This window comes from Capricornis sumatraensis, chromosome X (genome assembly GCF_032405125.1).
Source record: "Capricornis sumatraensis isolate serow.1 chromosome X, serow.2, whole genome shotgun sequence".
In the NCBI taxonomy this organism is placed as follows: Eukaryota; Metazoa; Chordata; class Mammalia; order Artiodactyla; family Bovidae; genus Capricornis; species Capricornis sumatraensis.
Window position 1 is genome coordinate 141,009,981 of NC_091092.1, and position 21,459 is coordinate 141,031,439.

Consider the following 21,459-nt stretch of genomic DNA (forward strand, 5'->3'; position numbering starts at 1 on the left):
AAGCGTGACATTGCTGCTACAGCCTGGAAGGAAAGCGCACGTGCATGCCCCCACTCGAGACGAGGCCTTACTGCCCTGGGGAGACACCAGAAGTACCCAAAGATCCATGTCAGCCCCTGAGAGGAATCCTCGGTTCCGGCCCTGACTCCACACAAGGTTTTTGGCCCCAGTATCGACGGGAGAGGAATCACGAGAGGCCCCCTAGCAACTCGCTTGGGGACTGGCCTTTCCTGAGGCCACCAGGGCGGGTCCCTGAGGTCCCCATCGTATCTCGAGAACACCTGCCACAACTCGAGAAAATCCAGGAAGTTCTCCCTTCCAGGCGAGATGAGGCCTATTTCCGATGAGGCGTCTGGACACTAATGACACCTAACCTCTGGAACTTCGAAAGGGTCTTTCACACCCTTGCTGCAACTCAAGAAGTTCACCGCCATACCCGTCTCCACTCGAGAGGAAGCACGATGGTCCCGCCCACATCCAGAGGAGTCCCGTTTCCCCCTCGTAGCTCGAGATGAGGGATCCTTTCCCTGCTTTCAACGGGAAAGAATTCCCGGCGTTCAAGTCGCATTACAAGAGGAGGCACTCTCAACAGGAAAGGCGAGAGGAACTCCATGGTCGTACCACCATGCCAAGAGTCCCCCAGATGTCTCAGTCCATTCCAGAGGAACCTCTTTGCCCTGCACTGGCTCATCTTTCTCGCCGAGGATCGACTCACACCACGGTGGCACGTGGGACAGCCCAGTGGGAAAGCCTCGAGGGAACACCACAGATCCTTTGATCCACGCGACGGGAAGCGTGACATTGCTGCTACAGCCTGGAAGGAAAGCGCACGTGCATGCCCCCACTCGAGACGAGGACTGACTCCCCTGGGGAGACTCCAGAAGTACCCAAAGATCCATGTCAGCCCCTGAGAGGAATCCTCGGTTCCGGCCCTGACTCCACACAAGGTTTTTGGCCCCGGTATCGACGGGAGAGGAATCCCGAGAGGCCCCCTAGCAACTCGCATGGGGACTGGCCTCTCCTGAGGCCACCAGGGCGGGTCCCTGAGGTCCCCGTCGTAACTCGAGAACACCTGCCGCAACTCGAGAAAATCCAGGAAGTTCTCCCTTCCAGGCGAGATGAGGCCTATTTCCGATGAGGAGTCTGGAGACTAATGACACCTAAGCTCTGGAACTTCGAAAGGGTCTTTCACACCCTTGCTGCAACTCAAGAAGTTCACCGCCATACCCGTCTCCACTCGAGAGGAAGCACGATGGTCCCGCCCCCATCCAGAGGAGCCCCGTTTCCCCCTCGTAGCTCGAGATGAGGGATCCTTTCCCTGCTTTCAACGGGAAAGAATTCCCGGCGTTCCCGTCGCATCTCAAGAGGAGGCACTCTCAACAGGAAAGGCGAGAGGAACTCCATGGTCGTACCACCATGCCAAGAGTCCCCCAGATGTCTCAGTCCATTCCAGAGGAAGCTCTTTGCCCTGCACTGTCTCATCTTTCACGCCGAGGATCGACTCACACCACGGTGGCACGTGGGACAGCCCAGTGGGGAAGCCTCGAGGGAAAGCCTCGAGGGAAAACCACAGATCCTTTGATCCACGCGACGGGAAGCGTGACATTGCTGCTACAGCCTGGAAGGAAAGCGCACGTGCATGTCCCCACTCGAGACGAGCCCTGACTCCCCTGGGGAGACTCCAGAAGTACCCAAAGATCCATGTCAGCCCCTGAGAGGAATCCTCGGTTCCGGCCCTGACTCCACACAAGGTTCTTGGCCCCGGTATCGACGGGAGAGGAATCCCGAGAGGCCCCCTAGCAACTCGCATGGGGACTGGCCTCTCCTGAGGCCACCAGGGCGGGTCCCTGAGGTCCCCGTCATAACTCGAGAACACCTGCCGCAACTCGAGAAAATCCAGGAAGTTCTCCCTTCCAGGCGAGATGAGGCCTATTTCCGATGAGGCGTCTGGAGACTAATGAAACCTAACCTCTGGAACTTCGAAAGGGACTTTCTCACCCTTGCTGCAACTCAAGAAGTTCACCGCCATACCCGTCTCCACTCGAGAGGAAGCACGATGGTCCCGCCCACATGCAGAGGAGCCCCGTTTCCCCCTCGTAGCTCGAGATAAGGGATCCTTTCCCTTCTTTCAACGGGAAAGAATTCCCGGCGTTCCCGTCGCATCTCAAGGGGAGGCACTCTCAACAGGAAAGGTGAGAAGAACTCCTTGGTCGTACCACCATTCCAAGAGTCCCCCAGATGTCTCAGTCCATTCCAGAGGAACCTCTTTGCCCTGCACTGGCTCATCTTTCACGCCGAGGATCGACTCACACCACGGTGGCACGTGGGACAGCCCTGTGGGAAAGCCTCGATGGAAAGCCTCGAGGGAAAACCACAGATCCTTTGATCCCCGCGACGGGAAGCGTGACATTGCTGCTACAGCCTGGAAGGAAAGCGCACGTGCATGCCCCCACTCGAGACGAGGCCTGACTCCCCTTGGGAGACTCCAGAAGTACCCAAAGATCCATGTCAGCCCCTGAGAGGAATCCTCGGTTCCGGCCCTGACACCACACAAGGTTTTTGGCCCCGGTATCGACGAGAGAGGAATCCCGAGAGGGCCCCTAGCAACTCGCATGGGGACTGGCCTTTCCTGAGGCCACCAGGGCGGGTCCCTGAGGTCCCCGTCGTAACTCGAGAACACCTGCCGCAACTCGAGAAAATCCAGGAAGTTCTCCCTTCCAGGCGAGATGAGGCCTTTTTCCGATGAGGCGTCTGGACACTAATGACACCTAACCTCTGGAACTTCGAAAGAGTCTTTCACACCCTTGCTGCAACTCAAGAAGATCACCGCCATACCCGTCTCCACTCGAGAGGAAGCACGATGTTCACGCCCACATGCAGAGGAGCCCCGTTTCCCCCTCGTAGCTCGAGATGAGGGATCCTTTCCCTGCTTTCAACGTGAACGAATTCCCGGCGTTCCTGTCGCATCTCAAGACGAGGCACCCTCAACATGAAAGTCGAGAGGAACTCCATGGTCGTACCACCATTCCAAGAGTCCCCCAGATGTCTCAGTCCATTCCAGAGGAACCTCTTTGCCCTGCACTGGCTCATCTTTCACGCCGAGGATCGACTCACACCACGGTGGCACGTGGGACAGCCCTGTGGGAAAGCCTCGAGGGAAAGCCTCGAGGGAAAACCACAGATCCATTGATCCACGCGACGGGAAGCGTGACATTGCTGCTACAGCCAGGAAGGAAAGCGCACGTGCATGCCCCCACTCGAGACGACCCCTGACTCCCCTGCGGAGACTCCAGAAGTACCCAAAGTTCCATGTCAGCCCCTGAGAGGAATCCTCGGTTCCGGCCCTGACTCCACACAAGGTTTTTGGCCCCAGTATCGACGGGAGAGGAATCCCGAGAGGCCCCCTAGCAACTCGCATGGGGACTGGCCTTTCCTGAGGCCACCAGGGCGGGTCCCTGAGGTCCCCGTCGTAACTCGAGAACACCTGCCGCAACTCCAGAATAACCAGGAAGTTCTACCTTCCAGGCGAGATGAGGCCTATTTCCGATGAGGCGTCTGGACACTAATGACACCTAACCTCTGGAACTTCGAAAGGGTCTTTCACACCCTTGCTGCAACTCAAGAAGTTCAACGCCATACCCGTCTCCATTCGAGAGGAAGCACGATGGTCCCGCCCACATGCAGAGGGGCCCCGTTTCCCCCTCGTAGCTCGAGATGAGGTATCCTTTCCCTTCTTTTAACGTGAACGAATTCCCGGCGTTCCCGTCGTTTCTCAAGAGGAGGCACCCTCAACAGGAATGGCGAGAGGAACTCCATGGTCGTACCACCATTCCAAGAGTCCCCCAGATGTTTCAGTCCATTCCAGAGGAACCTCTTTGCCCTGCACTGGCACATCTTTCACGCCGAGGATCGACTCACACCACGGTGGCACGTGGGACAGCCCGGTGGGAAAGCCTAGAGGGAAAGCCTCGAGGGAAAACCACAGATCCTTTGATCCACGCGACGGGAAGCGTGACATTGCTGCTACAGCCTGGAAGGAAAGCGCACGTGCATGCCCCCACTCGAGACAAGGCCTTACTGCCCTGGGGAGGCACCAGAAGTACCCAAAGATCCATGTCAGCCCCTGAGAGGAATCCTCGGTTCCGGCCCTGACTCCACACAAGGTTCTTGGCCCCGGTATCGACGGGAGAGGAATCCCGAGAGGCCCCCTAGCAACTCGCATGGGGAGTGGCCTCTCCTGAGGCCACCAGGGCGGGTCCCTGAGGTCCCCGTCATAACTCGAGAACACCTGCCGCAACTCGAGAAAATCCAGGAAGTTCTCCCTTCCAGGCGAGATGAGGCCTATTTCCGATGAGGCGTCTGGAGACTAATGACACCTAACCTCTGGAACTTCGAAAGGGACTTTCTCACCCTTGCTGCAACTCAAGAAGTTCACCGCCATACCCGTCTCCACTCGAGAGGAAGCACGATGGTCCCGCCCACATGCAGAGGAGCCCCGTTTCCCCCTCGTAGCTCGAGATAAGGGATCCTTTCCCTTCTTTCAACGGGAAAGAATTCCCGGCGTTCCCGTCGCATCTCAAGGGGAGGCACTCTCAACAGGAAAGGTGAGAAGAACTCCTTGGTCGTACCACCATTCCAAGAGTCCCCCAGATGTCTCAGTCCATTCCAGAGGAACCTCTTTGCCCTGCACTGGCTCATCTTTCACGCCGAGGATCGACTCACACCACGGTGGCACGTGGGACAGCCCTGTGGGAAAGCCTCGAGGGAAAACCACAGATCCTTTGATCCACGCGACGGGAAGCGTGACATTGCTGCTACAGCCTGGACGGAAAGCGCACGTGCATGCCCCCACTCGAGACGAGGCTTGACTGCCCTGGGGAGACTCCAGAAGTACCCAAAGATCCATGTCAGCCCCTGAGAGGAATCCTCGGTTCCGGCCCTGACTCCAGACAAGGTTTTTGGCCCCAGTATCGACGGGAGAGGAATCCCGAGAGGCCCCCTAGCAACTCGCATGGGGACTGGCCTTTCCTGAGGCCACCAGGGCGGGTCCCTGAGGTCCCCGTCGTAACTCGAGAACACCTGCCGCAACTCGAGAAAATCCAGGAAGTTCTCCCTTCCAGGCGAGATGAGGCCTTTTTCCGATGAGGCGTCTGGACACTAATGACACCTAACCTCTGGAACTTCGAAAGAGTCTTTCACACCCTTGCTGCAACTCAAGAAGATCACCGCCATACCCGTCTCCACTCGAGAGGAAGCACGATGTTCACGCCCACATGCAGAGGAGCCCCGTTTCCCCCTCGTAGCTCGAGATGAGGGATCCTTTCCCTGCTTTCAACGTGAACGAATTCCCGGCGTTCCTGTCGCATCTCAAGACGAGGCACCCTCAACATGAAAGTCGAGAGGAACTCCATGGTCGTACCACCATTCCAAGAGTCCCCCAGATGTCTCAGTCCATTCCAGAGGAACCTCTTTGCCCTGCACTGGCTCATCTTTCACGCCGAGGATCGACTCACACCACGGTGGCACGTGGGACAGCCCTGTGGGAAAGCCTCGAGGGAAAGCCTCGAGGGAAAGCCTCGAGGGAAAGCCTCGAGGGAAAATCACAGATCCTTTGATCCACGCGACGGGAAGCGTGACATTGCTGCTACAGCCTGGAAGGAAAACGCATGTGCATGCCCCCACTCGAGACGAGGCCTGACTCCCCTGGGGAGACTCCAGAAGTACCCAAAGATCCATGTCAGCCCCTGAGAGGAATCCTCGGTTCCGGCCCTGACTCCACACAAGGTTTTTGGCCCCGGTATCGACGGGAGAGGAATCCCGAGAGGCCCCCTAGCAACTCGCATGGGGACTGGCCTCTCCTGAGGCCACCAGGGCGGGTCCCTGAGGTCCCCGTCGTAACTCGAGAACACCTGCCGCAACTCGAGAAAATCCAGGAAGTTCTCCCTTCCAGGCGAGATGAGGCCTATTTCCGATGAGGCGTCTGGAGACTAGTGACACCTAACCTCTGGAACTTCGAAAGGGTCTTTCACACCCTGGCTGCAACTCAAGAAATTTTCCGCCATACCCGTCTCCACTCGAGAGGAAGCACGATGGTCCCGCCCACATCCAGAGGGGCCCCGTTACCCCCTCGTAGCTCGAGATGTGGGATCCTTTCCCTGCTTTCAACGGGAAAGAATTCCCGGCGTTCCCGTCGCATCTCAAGAGGAGGCACTCTCAACAGGAAAGGCGAGAGGAACTCCATGGTCGTACCACCATGCCAAGAGTCCCCCAGATGTCTCAGTGCATTCCAGAGGAACCTCTTTGCCCTGCACTGGCTCATCTTTCACACCGAGCATCGACTCACACCACGGTGGCACGTGGGACAGCCCTGTGGGAAAGCCTCGAGGGAAAGCCTCGAGGGAAAACCACAGATCCTTTGATCCATGCGACGGGAAGCGTGACACTGCTGCTACAGCCTGGAAGGAAAGCGAACGTGCATGCCCCCACTCGAGACGAGGCCTGACTCCCCTGGGGAGACTCCAGCAGTACCCAAAGATCCATGTCAGCCCCTGAGAGGAATCCTCGGTCCCGGCCCTGACTCCACACAAGGTTTTTGGCCCCGGTATCGACGGTAGAGGAATCCCGAGAGGCCCCCTAGCAACTCGCATGGGGACTGACCTTTCCTGAGGCCACCAGGGCGGGTCCCTGAGGTCCCCGTCGTAACTCGAGAACACCTGCAGCAACTCGAGAAAATCCAGGAAGTTCTCCCTTCCAGGCGAGATGAGGCCTATTTCCGATGAGGCATCTGGAGACTAGTGACACCTAAGCTCTGGAACTTCGAAAGGGTCTTTCACACCCTTGCTGCAACTCAAGAAGTTCACCGCCATACCCGTCTCCACTCGAGAGGAAGCACGATGGTCCCGCCCACATCCAGAGGAGCCCCGTTTCCCCCTCGTAGCTCGAGAGGAGGGATCCTTTCCCAGCTTTCAACGGGAAAGAATTCCCGGCGTTCCCGTCCCATCTCAAGAGGAGGCACTCTCAACAGGAAAGGCGAGAGGAACTCCATGGTCGTACCACCATGCCAAGAGTCCCCCAGATGTCTCAGTCCATTCCAGAGGAACCTCTTTACCCTGCACTGGCTCATCTTTCACGCTGAGGATCGACTCACACCACGGTGGCACGTGGGACAGCCCTGTGGGAAAGCCTCGAGGGAAAGCCTCGAGGGAAAGCCTCGAGGGAAAACCACAGATCCTTTGATCCACGCGACGGGAAGCGTGACATTGCTGCTACAGCCTGGAAGGAAAACGCATGTGCATGCCCCCACTCGAGACGAGGCCTGACTCCCCTGGGGAGACTCCAGAAGTACCCAAAGATCCATGTCAGCCCCTGCGAGGAATCCTCGGTTCCGGCCCTGACTCCACACAAGGTTTTTGGCCCCGGTATCGACGGGAGAGGAATCCCGAGAGGCCCCCTAGCAACTCGCATGGGGACTGGCCTCTCCTGAGGCCACCAGGGCGGGTCCCTGAGGTCCCCGTCGTAACTCGAGAACACCTGCCGCAACTCGAGAAAATCCAGGAAGTTCTCCCTTCCAGGCGAGATGAGGCCTATTTCCGATGAGGCGTCTGGAGACTAATGACACCTAACCTCTGGAACTTCGACAGGGTCTTTCACACCCTTGCTGCAACTCAAGAAGTTCACCGCCATACCCGTCTCCACTCGAGAGGAAGCACGATGGTCCCGCCCACATCCAGAGGAGCCCCGTTTCCCCCTCGTAGCTCGAGATGAGGGATCCTTTCCCTGCTTTCAACGGGAAAGAATTCCCGGAGTTCCCGTCGCATCTCAATAGGAGGCACTCTCAACAGGAAAAACGAGAGGAATTCCATGGTCGTACCACCATTCCAAGAGTCCCCCAGATGTCTCAGTCCATTCCAGAGGAACCTCTTTGCCCTGCACTGGCTCATCTTTCACGCCGAGGATCGACTCACACCACGGTGGCACGTGGGACAGCCCTGTGGGAAAGCCTCGAGGGAAAGCCTCGAGGGAAAACCACAGATCCTTTGATCCATGCGACGGGAAGCGTGACATTGCTGCTACAGCCTGGAAGGAAAGCGCACGTGCATGCCCCCACTCGAGACGAGGCCTGACTCCCCTGGGGAGACTCCAGCAGTACCCAAAGATCCATGTCAGCACCTGAGAGGAATCCTCGGTTCCGGCCCTGACTCCACACAAGGTTTTTGGCCCCGGTATCGACGGGAGAGGAATCCCGAGAGGCCCCCTAGCAACTCGCATGGGGACTGGCCTCTCCTGAGGCCACCAGGGCGGGTCCCTGAGGTCCCCGTCGTAACTCGAGAACACCTGCCACATCTCGAGAAAATCCAGGAAGTTCTCCCTTCCAGGCGAGATGAGGCCTATTTCCGATGAGGCGTCTGGAGACTAATGACACGTAACCTCTGGAACTTCGAAAGGGTCTTTCACACCCTTGCTGCAACTCAAGAAGTTCACCGCCATACCCATCTCCACTCGAGAGGAAGCACGATGGTCCCGCCCACATCCAGAGGAGCCCCGTTTCCCCCTCGTAGCTCGAGATGAGGGATCCTTTCCCTGCTTTCAACGGGAAAGAATTCCCGGCGTTCCCGTCGCATCTCAAGAGGAGGCACTCTCAACAGGAAAGGCGAGAGGAACTCCATGGTCGTATCACCATTCCAAGAGTCCCCCAGATGTCTCAGTCCATTCCAGAGGAACCTCTTTGCCCTGCACTGGCTCATCTTTCACGCCGAGGATCGACTCACACCACGGTGGCACGTGGGACAGCCCTGTGGGAAAGCCTCGAGGGAAAGCCTCGAGGGAAAACCACAGATAATTTGATCCACCCGACGGGAAGTGTGACATTGCTGCTACAGCCTGGAAGGAAAGCGCACGTGCATGCCCCCACTCGAGACGAGGCCTGACTCCCCTGGGGAGACTCCAGAAGTACCCAAAGATCCATGTCAGCCCCTGAGAGGAATCCTGGTTTCCGGCCCTGACTCCACACAAGTTTTTCGGCCCCGGTATCGACGGGAGAGGAATCCCGAGAGGCCCCCTAGCAACTCGCATGGGGACTGGCCTCTCCTGAGGCCACCAGGGCGGGTCCCTGAGGTCCCCGTCGTAACTCGAGAACACCTGCCGCAACTCGAGAAAATCCAGGAAGTTCTCCCTTCCAGGCGAGATGAGGCCTATTTCCGATGAGGCGTCTGGAGACTAATGACACCTAACCTCTGGAACTTCGAAAGGGTCTTTCACACCCTTGCTGCAACTCAAGAAGTTCACCGCCATACCCGTCTCCACTCGAGAGGAAGCACGATGGTCCCGCCCACATCCAGAGGAGCCCAGTTTCCCTCTCGGAGCTCGAGATGAGGGATCCTTTCCCTGCTTTCAACGGGAAAGAATTCCCGGCGTTCCCGTCGCATCTCAAGAGGAGGCACTCTCAACAGGAAAGGCGAGAGGAACTCCATGGTCGTACCACCATGCCAAGTGTCCCCCAGATGTCTCCGTCCATTCCAGAGGAACCTCTTTGCCCTGCACTGGCTCATCTTTCACGCCGAGGATCGACTCACACCACGGTTGCACGTGGGACAGCCCTGTGGGAAAGGCTCGAGGGAAAGCCTCGAGGGAAAGCCTCGAGGGAAAACCACAGATCCTTTGATCCACGCGACGGGAAGCGTGACATTGCTGCTACAGCCTGGAAGGAAAGCGCACGTGCGTGGCCCCACTCGAGACGAGGCCTGACTCCCCTGCGGAGACTCCAGAAGTACCCAAAGATCCATGTCAGCCCATGAGAGGAATCCTCGGTTCCGGCCCTGACTCCACACAAGGTTTTTGGCCCCGGTATCGACGGGAGAGGGATCCCGAGAGGCCCCCTAGCAACTCGCATGGGGACTGGCCTCTCCTGAGGCCACCAGGGCGGGTCCCTGAGGTCCTCGTCGTAACTCGAGAACACCTGCCGCAACTCGAGAAAATCCAGGAAGTTCTCCCTTCCAGGCGAGATGAGGCCTATTTCCGATGAGGCGTCTGGAGACTAGTGACACCTAACCTCTGGAACTTCGAAAGGGTCTTTCACACCCTTGCTGCAACTCAAGAAATTCTCCGCCATACCCGTCTCCACTCGAGAGGACGCACGATGGTCCCGCCCACATCCAGAGGGGCTCCGTTTCCCCCTCGTAGCTCGAGATGAGGGATCCTTTCCCTGCTTTCAACGGGAAAGAATTCCCGGCGTTCCCGACGCATCTCAAAAGGAGGCACTCTCAACAGGAAAGGCGAGAGGAACTCCATGGTCGTACCACCATGCCAAGAGTCCCCCAGATGTCTCAGTGCATTCCAGAGGAACCTCTTTGCCCTTCACTGGCTCATCTTTCACACCGAGGATCGACTCACACCACGGTGGCACGTGGCACAGCCCGGTGGGAAAGCCTCGAGGGAAAGCCTCGAGGGAAAACCACAGATCCTTTGATCCACGCGACGGGAAGCGTGACATTGCTGCTACAGCCTGGAAGGAAAACGCATGTGCATGCCCCCACTCGAGACGAGGCCTGACTCCCCTGCGGAGACTCCAGAAGTACCCAAAGATCCATGTCAGCCCATGAGAGGAATCCTCGGTTCCGGCCCTGACTCCACACAAGCTTTTTGGCCCCGGTATCGACGGGAGAGGAATCCCGAGAGGCCCCCTAGCAACTCGCATGGGGACTGGCCTCTCCTGAGGCCACCAGGGCGGTTCCCTGAGGTGCCCGTCGTAACTCGAGAACACCAGCCGCAACTCGAGAAAATCCAGGAAGTTCTCCCTTCCAGGCGAGATGAGGCCTATTTCCGATGAGGCGTCTGGAGACTAATGACACCAAAACTCTGGAACTTCGAAAGGGTCTTTCACACCCTTGCTGCAACTCAAGAAGTTCACCGCCATACCCGTCTCCACTCGAGAGGAAGCACGATGGTCCCGCCCACATCCAGAGGAGCCCCGTTTCCCCCTCGTAGCTCGAGATGAGGGATCCTTTCCCTGCTTTCAACGGGAAAGAATTCCCGGCGTTCCGGTCGCATCTCAAGAGGAGGCACTCTCAACAGGAAAGGCGAGAGGAACTCCATGGTCGTACCACCATTCCAAGAGTCCCCCAGATGTCTCAGTCCATTCCAGAGGAACCTCTTTGCCCTGCACTGGCTCATCTTTCACGCCGAGGATTGACTCACACCACGGTGGCACGTGGGACAGCACTGTGGGAAAGCCTCGAGGGAAAGCCTCGAGGGAAAACCACAGATCCTTTGATCCACGCGACGGGAAGCGTGACATTGCTGCTACAGCCTGGAAGGAAAGCGCACGTGCATGGCCCCACTCGAGACGAGGCCTGACTCCCCTGGGGAGACTCCAGAAGTACCCAAAGATCCATGTGAGCCCCTGAGAGGAATCCTCGGTTCCGGCCCTGACTCCACACAAGGTTTTTGGCCCCGGTATCGACGGGAGAGGAATCCCGAGAGGCCCGCTAGCAACTCGCATGGGGACTGGCCTCTCCTGAGGCCACCAGGGCGGGTCCCTGAGGTCCCCGTCGTAACTCGAGAACACCTGCCGCAACTCGAGAAAATCCAGGAAGTTCTCCCTTCCAGGCGAGATGAGGCCTATTTCCGATGAGGCGTCTGGAGACTAGTGACACCTAACCTCTGGAACTTCGAAAGGGTCTTTCACACCCTTACTGCAACTCAAGAAATTCTCCGCCATACCCGTCTCCACTCGAGAGGAAGCACGATGGTCCCGCCCACATCCAGAGGGGCCCCGTTTCCCCCTCGTAGCTCGAGATGAGGGATCCTTTCCCTGCTTTCAACGGGAAACAATTCCCGGCGTTCCCGACGCATCTCAAGAGGAGGCACTCTAAACAGGAAAGGCGAGAGGAACTCCATGGTCGTACCACCATGCCAAGAGTCCCCCAGATGTCTCAGTGCATTCCAGAGGAACTTCTTTGCCCTGCACTGGCTCATCTTTCACACCGAGGATCGACTCACCCCACGGTGGCACGTGGGACAGCCCTGTGGGAAAGCCTCGAGGGAAAACCACAGATCCTTTGATCCAAGCGACGGGAAGCGTGACATTGCTGCTACAGCCTGGAAGGAAAGCGCACGTGCATGGCCCCACTCGAGACGAGGCCTGACTCCCCTGGGGAGACTCCAGAAGTACCCAAAGATCCATGTCAGCCCCTGAGAGGAATCCTCGGTTCCGGCCCTGACTCCACACAAGGTTTTTGGCCCCGGTATCGACGGGAGAGGAATCCCGAGAGGCCCCCTAGCAACTCGCATGGGGACTGGCCTCTCCTGAGGCCACCAGGGCGGGTCCCTGAGGTCCCCGTCGTAACTCGAGAACACCTGCCGCAACTCGAGAAAATCCAGGAAGTTCTCCCTTCCAGGCGAGATGAGGCCTATTTCCGATGAGGCGTCTGGAGACTAGTGACACCTAACCTCTGGAACTTCGAAAGGGTCTTTCACACCCTTGCTGCAACTCAAGAAATTCTCCGCCATACCCGTCTCCACTCGAGAGGAAGCACGATGGTCCCGCCCACATCCAGAGGGGCCCCGTTTCCCCCTCGTAGCTCGAGATGAGGGATCCTTTCCCTGCTTTCAACGGGAAAGAATTCCCGGCGTTCCCGACGCATCTCAAGAGGAGGCACTCTCAACAGGAAAGGCGAGAGGAACTCCATGGTCGTACCACCATGCCAAGAGTCCCCCAGATGTCTCAGTCCATTCCAGAGGAACTTCTTTGCCCTGCACTGGCTCATCTTTCACACCGAGGATCGACTCACCCCACGGTGGCACGTGGGACAGCCCTGTGGGAAAGCCTCGAGGGAAAGCCTCGAGGGAAAACCACAGATCCTTTGATCCACGCGACGGGAAGCGTGACATTGCTGCTACAGCCTGGAAGGAAAGCGCCCGTGCATGCCCCCACTCGAGACGAGGCCTGACTCCCCTCGGGAGACTACAGCTGTACCCAAAGATCCATGTCAGCCCCTGAGAGGAATCCTCGGTTCCGGCCCTGACTCCACACAAGGTTTTTGGCCCCGATATCGACGGGAGAGGAATCCCGAGAGGCCCCCTAGCAACTCGCATGGGGACTGGCCTATCCTGAGGCCACCAGGGCGGGTCCCTGTGGTCACCGTCGTAACTCGAGAACACCTGCCACAACTCGAGAAAATCCAGGAAGTTCTCCCTTCCAGGCGAGATGAGGCCTATTTCCAATGAGGCATCTGGAGACTAATGACACGTAACCTCTGGAACTTCGAAAGGGTCTTTCACACCCTTGCTGCAACTCAAGAAGTTCACCGCCATACCCGTCTCCACTCGAGAGGAAGCACGATGGTCCCGCCCACATCCAGAGGAGCCCCGTTTCCCCCTCGTAGCTCGAGATGAGGGATCCTTTCCCTGCTTTCAACGGGAAAGAATTCCCGGCGTTCCCGTCGCATCTCAAGAGGAGGCACTCTCAACAGGAAAGGCGAGAGGAACTCCATGGTCGTACCACCATGCCAAGAGTCCCCCAGATGTCTCAGTCCATTCCAGAGGAACCTCTTTGCCCTGCACTGGCTCATCTTTCACGCCGAGGATCGACTCACACCACGGTTGCACGTGGGACAGCCCTGTGGGAAAGCCTGGAGGGAAAGCCTCGAGGGAAAGCCTCGAGGGAAAATCACAGATCCTTTGATCCACGCGACGGGAAGCGTGACATTGCTGCTACAGCCTGGAAGGAAAACGCATGTGCATGCCCCCACTCGAGACGAGGCCTGACTCCCCTGCGGAGACTCCAGAAGTACCCAAAGATCCATGTCAGCCCCTGAGAGGAATCCTCGGATCCGGCCCTGACTCCACACAAGGTTTTTGGCCCCGGTATCGACGGGAGAGGAATCCCGAGAGGCCCCCTAGCACCTCGCATGGGGACTGGCCTCTCCTGAGGCCACCAGGGCGGGTCCCTGAGGTCCCCGTCGTAACTAGAGAACACCTGCCGCAACTGGAGAAAATCCAGGAAGTTCTCCCTTCCAGGCGAGATGAGGCCTATTTCCGATGAGGCGTCTGGAGACTAGTGACACCTAACCTCTGGAACTTCGAAAGGGTCTTTCACACCCTTGCTGCAACTCAAGAAATTCTCCGCCATACCCGTCTCCACTCGAGAGGAAGCACGATGGTCCCGCCCACATCCAGAGGGGCCCCGTTTCCCCCTCGTAGCTCGAGATGAGGGATCCTTTCCCTGCTTTCAACGGGAAAGAATTCCCAGCGTTCCAGACGCATCTCAAGAGGAGGCACTCTCAACAGGAAAGGCGAGAGGAACTCCATGGTCGTACCACCATGCCAAGAGTCCCCCAGATGTCTCAGTCCATTCCAGAGGAACCTCTTTGCCCTGCACTGGCTCATCTTTCACGCCGAGGATCGACTCACACCACGGTGGCACGTGGGACAGCCCTGTGGGAAAGCCTCGAGGGAAAGCCTCGAGGGAAAACCACAGATCCTTTGATCCACGCGACGGGAAGCGTGACATTGCTGCTATAGCCTGGAAGGAAAGTCACGTGCATGGCCCCACTCGAGACGAGGCCTGACTCCCCTGGGGAGACTCCAGAAGTACCCAAAGATCCATGTGAGCCCCTGAGAGGAATCCTCGGTTCCGGCCCTGACTCCACACAAGGTTTTTGGCCCCGGTATCGACGGGAGAGGAATCCCGAGAGGCCCCCTAGCAACTCGCATGGGGACTGGCCTCTCCTGAGACCACCAGGGCGGGTCCCTGAGGTCCCCGTCGTAACTCGAGAACACCTGCCGCAACCCGAGAAAATCCAGGAAGTTCTCCCTTCCAGGCGAGATGAGGCCTATTTCTGATGAGGCGTCTGGAGACTAGTGACACCTAACCTCTGGAACTTCGAAAGGGTCTTTCACACCCTTGCTGCAAATCAAGAAGTTCACCGCCATACCCGTCTCCACTCGAGAGGAAGCACGATGGTCCCGCCCACATCCAGAGGGGCCCCGTTTCCCCCTCGTAGCTCGAGATGAGGGATCCTTTCCCTGCTTTCAACGGGAAAGAATTCCCGGCGTTCCAGACGCATCTCAAGAGGAGGCACTCTCAACAGGAAAGGCGAGAGGAACTCCATGGTCGTACCACCATGCCAAGAGTCCCCCAGATGTCTCAGTCCATTCCAGAGGAACCTCTTTGCCCTGCACTGGCTGATCTTTCACGCCGAGGATCGACTCACACCACGGTGGCACGTGGGACAGCCCTGTGGGAAAGCCTCGAGGGAAAGCCTCGAGGGAAAACCACAGATTCTTTGATCCACGCGACGGGAAGCGTGACATTGCTGCTACAGCCTGGAAGGAAAGCGCACGTGCATGCCCCCACTCGAGACGAGGCCTGACTCCCCTGGGGAGACTCCAGAAGTACCCAAAGATCCATGTCAGCCCCTGAGAGGAATCCTCGGTTCCGGCCCTGACTCCACACAAGGTTTTTGGCCCTGGTATCGATGGGAGAGGAATCCCTAGAGGCCCCCTAGCAACTCGCATGGGGACTGGCCTCTCCTGAGGCCAACAGGGCGGGTCCCTGAAGTCCCCGTCGTAACTCGAGAACACCTGCCGCAACTCGAGAAAATCCAGGAAGTTCTCCCTTCCAGGCGAGATGAGGCCTATTTCCGATGAGGCGTCTGGAGACTAATGACACCTCACCTCTGGAACTTCGAAAGGGTCTTTCACACCCTTGCTGCAACTCAGGAAGTTCACCGCCATACCCGTCTCCACTCGAGAGGAAGCACGATGGTCCCGCCCACATCCAGAGGAGCACCGTTTCCCCCTCGTAGCTCGAGATGAGGGATCCTTTCCCTCCTTTCAACGGGAATAATTCCCGGCGTTCCCGTCGCATCTCAAGAGGAGGCACTCTCAACAGGAAAGGCGAGAGGAACTCCATGGTCGTACCACCATGCCAAGAGTCCCCGAGATGTCTGCATCCATTCCAGAGGAACCTCTTTGCCCTGCACTGGCTCATCTTTCACGCCGAGGATCGACTCACACCACGGTTGCACGTGGGACAGCCCTGTGGGAAAGCCTCGAGGGAAAGCCTCGAGGGAAAGCCTCGAGGGAAAACCACAGATCCTTTGATCCACGCGATGGGAAGCGTGACATTGCTGCTACAGCATGGAAGGAAAAGGCATGTGCATGCCCCCACACGAGACGAGGCCTGACTCCTCTGCGGAGACTCCAGAAGTACCGAAAGATCCATGTCAGCCCCTGAGAGGAATCAACGGTTCCGGCCCTGACTCCACACAAGGTTTTTGGCCCCGGTATCGACGGGAGAGGAATCCCGAGAGGCCCCCTAGCAACTCGCATGGGCCTGGCCTCTCCTGAGGCCACCAGGGCGGGTCCCTGAGGTCCCCGTCGTAACTCGAGAACACCTGCCGCAACTCGAGAAAACCCAGGAAGTTCTCCCTTCCAGGCGAGATGAGGCCTATTTCCAATGAGGCGTCTGGAGACTAATGACACCTAACCTCTGGAACTTCGAAAGGGTCTTTCACACCTTTGCTGCAACTCAAGAAGCTCACCGCCATACCTGTCTCCACTTGAGAGGAAGCACGATGGTCCCGCCCACATCCAGAGGAGCCCCGTTTCCCCCTCATAGCTCGAGATGAGGGATCCTTTCCCTGCTTTCAACGGGAAAGAATTCCCGGCGTTCCCGTCGCATCTCAAGAGGAGGCACTCTCAACAGGAAAGGCGAGAGGAACTCCATGGTCGTACCACCATGCCAAGAGTCCCCCAGATGTCTCAGTCCATTCCAGAGGAACCTGTTTGCCCTGCACTGGCTCATCTTTCACGCCGAGGATCGACTCACTCCACGGTGGCACGTGGGACAGCCCTGTGGGAAAGCCTCGAGGGAAATCCTCGAGGGAAAGCCTCGAGGGAAAACCACAGATCCTTTGATCCACGCGACGGGAAGCGTGACATTGCTGCTACAGCATGGAAGGAAAACGCATGTGCATGCCCCCACACGAGACGAGGCCTGACTCCCCTGGGGAGACTCCAGAAGTACCCAAAGATCCATGTCAGCCCCTGAGAGGAATCCTCGGTTCCGGCCCTGACTCCACACAAGGTTTTTGGCCCCGGTATCGACGGGAGAGGAATCCCGAGAGGCCCCCTAGCAACTCGCATGGGCCTGGCCTCTCCTGAGGCCACAAGTGCGGGTCCCTGAGGTCCCCGTCGTAACTCGAGAACACCTGCCGCAACTCGAGAAAACCCAGGAAGTTCTCCCTTCCAGGCGAGATGAGGCCTATTTCCAATGAGGCGTCCGGAGACTAATGACACCTAACCTCTGGAACTTCGAAAGGGTCTTTCACACCTTTGCTGCAACTCAAGAAGCTCACCGCCATACCTGTCTCCACTCGAGAGGAAGCACGATGGTCCCGCCCACATCCAGAGGAGCCCCGTTTCCCCCTCGTAGCTCGAGATGAGGGATCCTTTCCCTGCTTTCAACGGGAAAGAATTCCCGGCGTTCCCGTCGCATCTCAAGAGGAGGCACTCTCAACAGGAAAGGCGAGAGGAACTCCATGGTCGTACCACCATGCCAAGAGTCCCCCAGATGTCTCAGTCCATTCCAGAGGAACCTCTTTGCCCTGCACTGGCTCATCTTTCACGCCGAGGATCGACTCACTCCACGGTGGCACGTGGGACAGCCCTGTGGGAAAGCCTCGAGGGAAAGCCTCGAGGGAAAACCACAGATCCTTTGATCCACGAAACGGGAAGCGTGACATTGCTGCTACAGCCTGGAAGGAAAGCGCACGTGCATGCCCCCACTCGAGACGAGGCCTGACTCCCCTGGGGAGACTCCAGAAGTACCCAAAGATCCATGTCAGCCCCTGAGAGGAATCCTCGGTTCCGGCCCTGACTCCACACAAGGTTTTTGGCCCCGGTATCGACGGGAGAGGAATCCCGAGAGGCCCCCTAGCAACTCGCATGGGGACTGGCCTCTCCTGAGGCCACCAGGGCGGGTCCCTGAGGTCCCCGTCGTAACTCGAGAACACCTGCCGCAACTCGAGAAAATCCAGGAAGTTCTCCCTTCCAGGCGAGATGAGGCCTATTTCCGATGAGGCGTCTGGAGACTAAGGACACCTCAATTCTGGAACTTCGAAAGGGTCTTTCACACCCTTGCTGCAACTCAAGAAGTTCACCGCCATACCCGTCTCCACTCGAGAGGAAGCACGATGGTCCCGCCCACATCCAGAGGAGCCCCGTTTCCCCCTCGTAGCTCGAGATGAGGGATCCTTTCCCTGCTTTCAACGGGAAAGAATTCCCGGCGTTCCCGTCGCATCTCAAGAGGAGGCACTCTCAACAGGAAAGGCGAGAGGAACTCCATGGTCGTACCACCATGCCAAGAGTCCCCCAGATGTCTCAGTCCATTCCAGAGGAACCTCTGTGCCCTGCACTGTCTCATCTTTCACGCCGAGGATCGACTCACACCACGGTGGCACGTGGGACAGCCCAGTGGGAAAGCCTCGAGGGAAAGCCTCGAGGGAAAACCACAGATCCTTTGATCCACGCGACGGGAAGTGTGACATTGCTGCTACAGCCTGGAAGGAAAGCGCACGTGCATGCCCCCACTCGAGACGAGGCCTGACTCCCCTGGGGAGACTCCAGAAGTACCCAAAGATCCATGTCAGCCCCTGAGAGGAATCCTCGGTTCCGGCCCTGACTCCACACAAGGTTTTTGGCCCCGGTATCGACGGGAGAGGAATCCCGAGAGGCCCCCTAGCAACTCGCATGGGGACTGGCCTCTCATGAGGCCACCAGGGCGGGTCCCTGAGGTCCCCGTCGTAACTCGAGAACACCTGCCGCAGCTCGAGAAAATCCAGGAAGTTCTCCCTTCCAGGCGAGATGAGTCCTATTTCCGATGAGGCGTCTGGAGACTAATGACACCTCAACTCTGGAACTTCGAAAGGGTCGTTCACACCCTTGCTGCAACTCAAGAAGTTCACCGCCATACCCGTCTCCACTCGAGAGGAAGCACGATGGTCCCGCCCACATCCAGAGGAGCCCCGTTTCCCCCTCGTAGCTCGAGATGAGGGATCCCTTCCCTGCTTTCAACGGGAAAGAATTCCCGGCGTTCCCGTCGCATCTCAAGAGGAGGCACTCTCAACAGGAAAGGCGAGAGGAACTCCATGGTCGTACCACCATGCCAAGAGTCCCCCAGATGTCTCAGTCCATTCCAGAGGAACCTCTTGGCCCTGCACTGGCTCATCTTTCACGCCGAGGATCGACTCACACCACGGTGGCACGTGGGACAGCCCTGTGGGAAAGCCTCGAGGGAAAGCCTCGAGGGAAAACCACAGATCCTTTGATCCACGCGACGGGAAGCGAGACATTGCTGCTACAGCCTGGAAGGAAAGCGCACGTGCATGCCCCCACTCGAGACGAGGCCTGACTCCCCTGGGGAGACTCCAGAAGTACCCAAAGATCCATGTCAGCCCCTGAGAGGAATCCTCGGTTCCGGCCCTGACTCCACACAAGGTTTTTGGCCCTGGTATCGATGGGAGAGGAATCCCTAGAGGCCCCCTAGCAACTCGCATGGGGACTGGCCTCTCCTGAGGCCACCAGGGCGGGTCCCTGAGGTCCCCGTCGTAACTCGAGAACACCTGCCGCAACTCGAGAAAATCCAGGAAGTTCTCCCTTCCAGGCGAGATGAGGCCTATTTCCGATGAGGCGTCTGGAGACTAATGACACCTCACCTCTGGAACTTCGAAAGGGTCTTTCACACCCTTGCTGCAACTCAGGAAGTTCACCGCCATACCCGTCTCCACTCGAGAGGAAGCACGATGGTCCCGCCCACATCCAGAGGAGAACCGTTTCACCCTCGTAGCTCGAGATGAGGGATCCTTTCCCTCCTTTCAACGGGAATAATTCCCGGCATTCCCGTCGCATCTCAAGAGGAGGCACTCTCAACAGGAAAGGCGAGAGGAACTCCATGGTCGTACCACCATGCCAAGAGTCCCCCAGATGTCTCAGTCCATTCCAGAGGAACCTCTTTGCCCTGCACTGGCTCATCTTTCACGCCGAGGATCGACTCACACCACGGTGGCACGTGGGACAGCCCTGTGGGAAAGCCTCGAGGGAAAGCCTCGAGGGAAAACCACAGATCCTTTGATCCACGCGACGGGAAGCGTGACATTGCTGCTACAGCCTGGAAGGAAAGCGCACGTGCATGCCCCCACTCGAGACGAGGCCTGACTCCCCTGGGGAGACTCCAGAAGTACCCAAAGATCCATGTCAGCCCCTGAGAGGAATCCTCGGTTCCGGCCCTGACTCCACACAAGGTTTTTGGCCCCGGTATCAACGGGAGAGGAATCCCGAGAGGCCCCCTAGCAACTCTCATGGGGACTGGCCTCTCCTGAGGCCACCAGGGCGGTCCCTGAGGTCCCCATCGTAACTCGAGAACACCTGCCGCAACTCGAGAAAATGCAGGAAGTTCTCCCTTCCAGGCGAGATGAGGCCTATTTCCGATGAGGCGTCTGGAGACTAATGACACCTAACCTCTGGAACTTCGAAAGGGTCTTTCACACCCTTGCTGCAACTCAAGAAGTTCACCGCGATACCCGTTTCCACTCGAGAGGAAGCACGATGGTCCCGCCCACATCCAGAGGAGCCCCGTTTCCCCCTCGTAGCTCGAGATGAGGGATCCTTTCCCTGCTTTCAACGGGAAAGAATTCCCGGCGTTCCCGTCGCATCTCAAGAGGAGGCACTCTCAACAGGAAAGGCGAAAGGAACTCCATGATCGTACCACCATGCCAAGAGTCCCCCAGATGTCTGCGTCCATTCCAGAGGAACCTCTTTGCCCTGCACTGGCTCATCTTTCACGCCGAGGATCGACTCACACCACGGTTGCACGTGGGACAGCCCTGTGGGAAAGCCTCGAGGGAAAGCCTCGAGGGAAAGCCTCGAGGGAAAACCACAGATCCTTTGATCCACGCGACGGGAAGCGTGACATTGCTGCTACAGCCTGGAAGGAAAACGCATGTGCATGCCCCCACACGAGACGAGGCCTGACTCCCCTGCGGAGACTCCAGAAGTACCCAAAGATCCATGTCAGCCCCTGAGAGGAATCCTCGGTTCCGGCCCTGACTCCACACAAGGTTTTTGGCCCCGGTATCGACGGGAGAGGAATCCCGAGAGGCCCCCTAGCAACTCGCATGGGGACTGGCCTCTCCTGAGGCCACCAGGGCGGGTCCCTGAGGTCCCCGTCGTAACTCGAGAACACCTGCCGCAACTCGAGAAAACCCAGGAAGTTCTCCCTTCCAGGCGAGATGAGGCCTATTTCCAATGAGGCGTCTGGAGACTAATGACACCTAACCTCTGGAACTTCGAAAGGGTCTTTCACACCTTTGCTGCAACTCAAGAAGTTCACCGCCATACCTGTCTCCACTCGAGAGGAAGCACGATGGTCCCGCCCACATTCAGAGGAGCCCCGTTTCC